The sequence below is a fragment of the Scardinius erythrophthalmus genome (assembly GCF_964197995.2).
Source record: "Scardinius erythrophthalmus genome assembly, chromosome: 8".
NCBI lineage: Eukaryota > Metazoa > Chordata > Actinopteri > Cypriniformes > Leuciscidae > Scardinius > Scardinius erythrophthalmus.
In genome coordinates this window covers 7590620-7596976 of record NC_138228.1, presented here as the reverse complement: position 1 = coordinate 7596976, position 6357 = coordinate 7590620, and positions in this window count along the sequence as shown.

The window sequence follows — 6357 nt, the reverse complement described above, 5'->3', positions numbered from 1 at the left end:
ACAGCGATAGTGAGCGGTAAATCTTTACAAGGATAAATGATAGCTCTCCAGGCAACAGTTGAATGTTGTAGCACATAATTTAATATATTTCGCTTTGGTTTCAGAAAATTAAATCTGTGGTTCACCTCAAAGGGCCCTGCAGTGTGGACTTCCTGCACAAAGAGTAACTTTTATGGTTCCATGGGATTCCTATATCTTTTAAATGCCTCAATATACTATGGAACTACGGGATATAAAAACATTTTAGTTACTGATAAAAGGCTTTCTAAGCTAGTGAGCTGGAAAAATTTTCTTAATAACATAATCTTTAACAAAAGGGCAGAATGAAAATAGGGGATCATTTGGAATAACATATTACAATATACTGTGGGCTGATTGGGGGGGGGGGGGGGGATTTGTTTGCTGTGCTGTTTTGTAGAGCTACACATTTTGGCCCAAATTTTGTGATTATAGATCAACATGGCTATATAATAATAATAATTATTATTATTATTATTAATTCATTGAAATTTTGTTTTGGCGGAAAACCACATGGAGCCCCTAAAACATCGTGCTTCTCATTACAAATATGGCAAGATGATTGCTGCATGTTGCATTTCCAAATGCACGTTAAAGCAACCCAAACTCAGAGTAGATGCGGAGACGGAGTTTGTCTAAAAAGTAAAAATGTATTCAAATAATACAAAAATCAATAAACAAATTCTGGCTAATCAGTTGACAGTTGCTGATCATTTCAAAAAAGTTTAAGAGAAATAATAAATGTATAAAGAAAATATCATGCCAAAAAAAGTTGACTTCCCTATTCAGAACGTTCAACGTAAAACCACAGTGACACACACCACTGGAGGAATATTAAAGGTAGGGTAGGCAATTTTTTTATAAACACTTTTTTTTTATACTGGTTGAAACTCTCTTTACATCCTGATAGCAATCAATAATAGAAGTCGTCTAAATATAAAAAAAATTGCAATGATACGAAGTCCTACCTGCCTGTCAACATATGTATTTGTATACCTCCGCGCACCTGCTCGCGCAGACCTCACATGTCATCAGCGTGTTTATGCTATGCAGAGTTGTAGACAGACAGTAGCTGAGCGCCACAAACAAACAGCTGACACCTTTTACACTTCCTCCTGAACCAAAACAACAAGCTCATGCTGCGTTCACACCATTTTGTAACCATAAATATGAGATTGTGAGATGTCAGCCTGTGACGTTCTACCTGGAGCTGTTCACGTCCTCAGGCTCAGATTTATGTGTTTCTATGTCAACACTATTAATGGCGAAATGAATCTGCAGCAGTCAGGTGGTAGGGTAACATGGGGGAAGATGCCCCCCTTAAGAACAATGTGCATTTACTTTTAATCTATAACATATTTTGATATAAGTTTAGCATGTGCAGGATGATGATGATGATGCATTGTGTTATTATAGGAAATAAATAGATATTTGCATATATATATACTGTATATATAAATGTATATGTGTGTATGTATGTATGTATGTATATATATACTGTATATATCTATATCTATATATATATACTGTATATATATATATATATATATATATATATATATATATATATATATATATATATATATATATATATATATATATATATATAACACACATATACGTACTATTCTATAAAAAATTACATTTGGACAATTTAGTTGACTAATTGAATAACCGATGACAGACAAAGCACAATCCCGGTAAAAGATATTTATCTGAAAGGTAAAATTATTATGTCATAGTAGCAACACTATGAATGCAAATTGAATGATTTCACTCAACTAACCTATAGGTTTTAATTGGTGGCATACTGAATAATAATAATTATTGAATAATTATTGAATTTTAAAATAACACAAGAACAACATGCTACTTGGGTTGCCAAGTAGCAAGTTTGCCAACATGCTTAATTGCCAATTCTGTTTATGTTCATTATTATTGTAATATTGTGTGCTTTGAGAAATGAGGTAGTTTAACGCTGTCTCTCATCTCGTGACGCTTTGCAGACTCTGTGTGTGGCTTTGGAGACGCTCTGAAGGGAAGGAGATCTCATGCTTTCAAAGCAAGCTTGCTATTGCTAGCCTCGCTGAAATTGCCTAACCTACCTTTAAGTGAGTTTGAGGGAATTTAATCTCCTCTTGAACACCAGTAAATGGTCACAGAGCTGTCGCATCAAAGACTCCAACAGATCCAACCCCACAAACAGGGTCCAAGCTTACAAGGAAGATGCCTCAAAAAAAGACCTATTGCACTGTTTAGCAACATTCCAAAACACGACGTGACCTTAATCTGCGCGGTGCAGCTAGCGCACTGAATCAGCTGGACCATTACATCAAAGTCACCAAAGCTCATTAGACTGGAATGATCAGTTTAGACATTGCAGTCTGACCCAAAACACTCACTGATCGGCGGCACTCATTACTGCTCTTGGAAGTCCTAACACATCAGGTCATGCACCGGCTAATCTGTCCCTCAGCATGCCTGACACTTCTACCTGGATCCGTGGACACCAGGGGACGCATGAGGAGGGCCAGATTACATACCTTTTGTGTAAATTGTGCAGACACAAAAAAATTATAATCCCTTATGTAACTTATGTCTGAAGCTTTTCCTGTTTCATTCTTCTTTGAGAGCATTGGATAATTGAGTATAGGGTGTCCGTTTGGCCTAGGTCAGTCTAGACTTTTCTTTATGAATGAAACATAAGCAGTGGAAACACAGCTGACATGGGTGCGGCTGCTACACCATGTTTCTCTCCTTTTTTCTAGTTTTTTTTTCTTTCTTCTTTCCCATGTGTAGCATCATGCTACCAAAGTGCTCAGATTTGTACCATTCCTATACCCGTGTCAGACAATTGCTGAACTTTCCAACCCCCCTAACTACACATAAGCCCTGACTTGAATTGCAGGTAGGATTGATACTAATGAAATTTCACTCTACATAATGAACACCTGGGACGTCAGCAATATCTCCCAAGGTAAACAGTCAAATATGACCTTATTAGCTGGGTGTGTTTGCATTTTGCATGAATCAGGTCTGTTTATACTTTGTCAGCTTCCTCGAATAATGAACTCAGGTGTCAGCGACTAATATAATCTACTTGCGAAGTATAAAAGTTAAATATTGGCTAGTGGGTTGATATTGCATTCATGGCTAACACTCAAGTACCATTATTTTTTAATGCGACACACGAAGACAATTAATGAGTTTCGAAATATTTACACTGGTATATCAAAATCCATAAATGTATGATAGAATCCAGGTTCTTTTCCCCCTCTCTTAGAATAAACGTGCAGACTCACACTTAAAAATGTGATAAAACAAGAGGCTGGTGCTAGCATATCTACAACACTATGTAACTTTGGGCATTGACCTGCAAATGGAAAACATTGTATTGCATTCCATCACAGTGACTCTCTCACATGTAATTACTTCCACATTAGATCCTTCTCTCTCACTCCCTTTCATGAAAGCAGATCCCCTCTGACATCTCTAGGAATACAGCCATGTGTTAGCAATGCACTTATGTTACACTCACACTGCCACAGAATTCCGCTTCACTGCACGTTTCCTCAAAACAATTGTGCGCTGTACTGCCCCTTCCTTATGCCTGTGGAATCGATTTGAGACACAGGAGCTAAACCTTCCAGTGACGATCAGTTCTCATCTTACCTCTGTTTATAGGGGCCCAGGGTGTTCCAGCGAAAAATGAGGTGGTCACATTACAAATGATTTATGACATAAAAACAATTAGAAGAAAAAGTTCTTTAGTAGTGGTTTAGAACCGGCTCGGTTTAAAAAATACTAGAACAGAATGACACTTTCACTAACGGTTCACGCAAGTGTGTTCTTTTGCTGATGGGGACGGAATATCATTCTAAAATAATGTGACATGGGCCGCATCAGAAATTGCATACTTCCTCTACTATATAGTCAGTGAAGAAGACACACATTAGGAGCAGTGGGTAGCCATTTTGCTGTGGCATTCCTGCCGGTATTGAGAATCAAACCCACATCCTTCAGGTTACCAGTCTGACTCTCTAACCATTAGACTACGACTGCCAGCGACTGCCTAAGACATCATGGCGGATGTAGTTTGTCTGGATTACATTCATACTATATAAGGCATACTTTTTTAGCGGTCGCAAAGTAGTTACTCATTTAAAGTACCTACTTAAGAGAGTATGCGATTTTGGTCGGAGTTTTCTGCACTATTTCCTCGGTGCCGCCACAACACCTGAATGTACAGCGCGAAACAGACCACAGTTGTCCAATTACAGTCTTATGAGACGGCCCTTTTTAGTGAATAACAAGCATACAGCACAACTAGTATAGTCCGAATCCCAAATGAATATCTTTATCAATAGCTTTCAGCGTGATGCGTATGAGTTGACTAACAAACGAATGTCTCTAATGAGCCGGTTTAGTGAATTAAAAGCATAAAGCGCATTATGTATTTTGTCAGTAGTAACCTATTTTATTAATATTGATTAATCAAATATGTTACTTTTCTTTTGCTTGATTACTATTGTTGTGTATTAGTTAAGGCCAGTTGTTGGACTGTATATAAGCAGCCTAAAAAAGAAACTTTTATAAGAATTGTTCTCATTGTATTTGTGAGTAAAATATCTTACAATTTAGCAATGGAATTGCCAGTGTCTTTTTTTCCAATATTTTTTATTGAAACATTAAATTTGTTAAGAAGAATCAGAACTGGAACCGAAATGGATAAAGTGTGGTTTTATTTTGCAGATGTCAGCACATTTCAGGCGAAAGCTTAGTAAAACAAGCATAAGTTACAGATGGCAGCTCATTATTTAGGCCAAAGTCAAACCAAATAAGGCTCTCAAACACTTTAGATTGCTCCAAATGCAAACAAGTGGAGACAGGTGTGAAGAGGCATGAAAAAAAAACCTGATAAAAATCACGTTGCTATATAAAAACAGATCATAACTTTTAATGTCTCCCTGCCTTGCATGAGAAAGCAGAAGAAATTGAGGAAGGTGAGACTCCTGCTGTGGGTAGGTACAGTGCCAAGACTCCAAGCTCACTTCACCATTATTTCTATGAGGCATATAAAAGTTCTTTATCATGCTGGCAACAAGCTTGCTAAGCTCACTCCTGTACCTTCATCACTTATGAGAGTCTGCTTTGTTTCTCATGTCACCTCGCTTTGCATCGTATCTGCGGTTCTGGGCTCTCCAGGGGTCCAGGTTTGTGGTGTTATACAAGACAATGCTTTGCGTACACCATAACGCACGCCTCCTCCTGTTCGACTCAAGGTGAAAATAACAGCACAAGCAGTCAGCCCCATTATTATAATATCAGTTTACATATCCAGGGCACAAAACAGTGAGGGCCATTTCATCAAGCTAATTGCCTGTGTGTAAGAGGGAGCAAACTTTTTCTCTATCTCTCAGTTACGAAGCCCTTTTTCTTAATCACAAATAGAGCCCTTGTATCCCAGAGGGACTTGCATTATAATTTACAATTGAACCACAGAGCAAAGCTATCAATCTTTCCCAGACAGTTTTTTCGTCTCCCCCATCCCCAGGTTTTTTTCTTCTTCTTCTCCTCTATATAACTATGTTGAAAGCGTTAATGGATCAAGAAACAAGACGGCATGGCTGAGTTTTTCCACAGAGCCACACTCTGCAATGCCGTGTTTGACAGAGGCAAACCACAAGAGTCAAGGCCTTGGCACTGTTAGCTATGAGCAAAGGCCAAACACTCTGGCCTTCATAAGCTCCTGGCAGCAAAAAGCCCTCGAGTGAAGGACCTCTGGAGCTTAAGAGATCATTCTCTGAACTTACATGTCATCCAGACTAACATTTTCTCCAGATGGGGCAAGAGGTGGTAGTTAGCAACTGTGAGTCCGTGTTTAAGTTTCATTTATTCAGCATTGGCTTGTGCACAAAAAAAAAAAAAGGTCACTTGTAGCCTTTCTAAGCCTAGCCCATCCCTCAATCACTAACGCTCATATCAAAGGCAGAGAGAGAGTGAAAAGAAGGATTGGACTGAACCCACATTCCTCCATGCCAAGTGTCACCCACTCAGAGACACACCCTGTCCCTCCCTCTCCCTCTACTTGATCCCTGTAATGATGAGTCTTGTCGTTAATGAGTTAATGCGAAAACTCTCAATGTCATCGGCAAAGATAAGAAGGAAGAAAGCCGCGCATTGTACGCATAATGACAGACTCTCCGACTGCCCCCAAGATGTCACGGGTCAGCCATGTTAAGAATGTGTGCGCCCAATCATCTACTGATTCTTATCTGGCTGGCCTGCAGCTAACCAAGACATGGGCCCGATCAGGGGCGCTGATGAATGAACAATGGG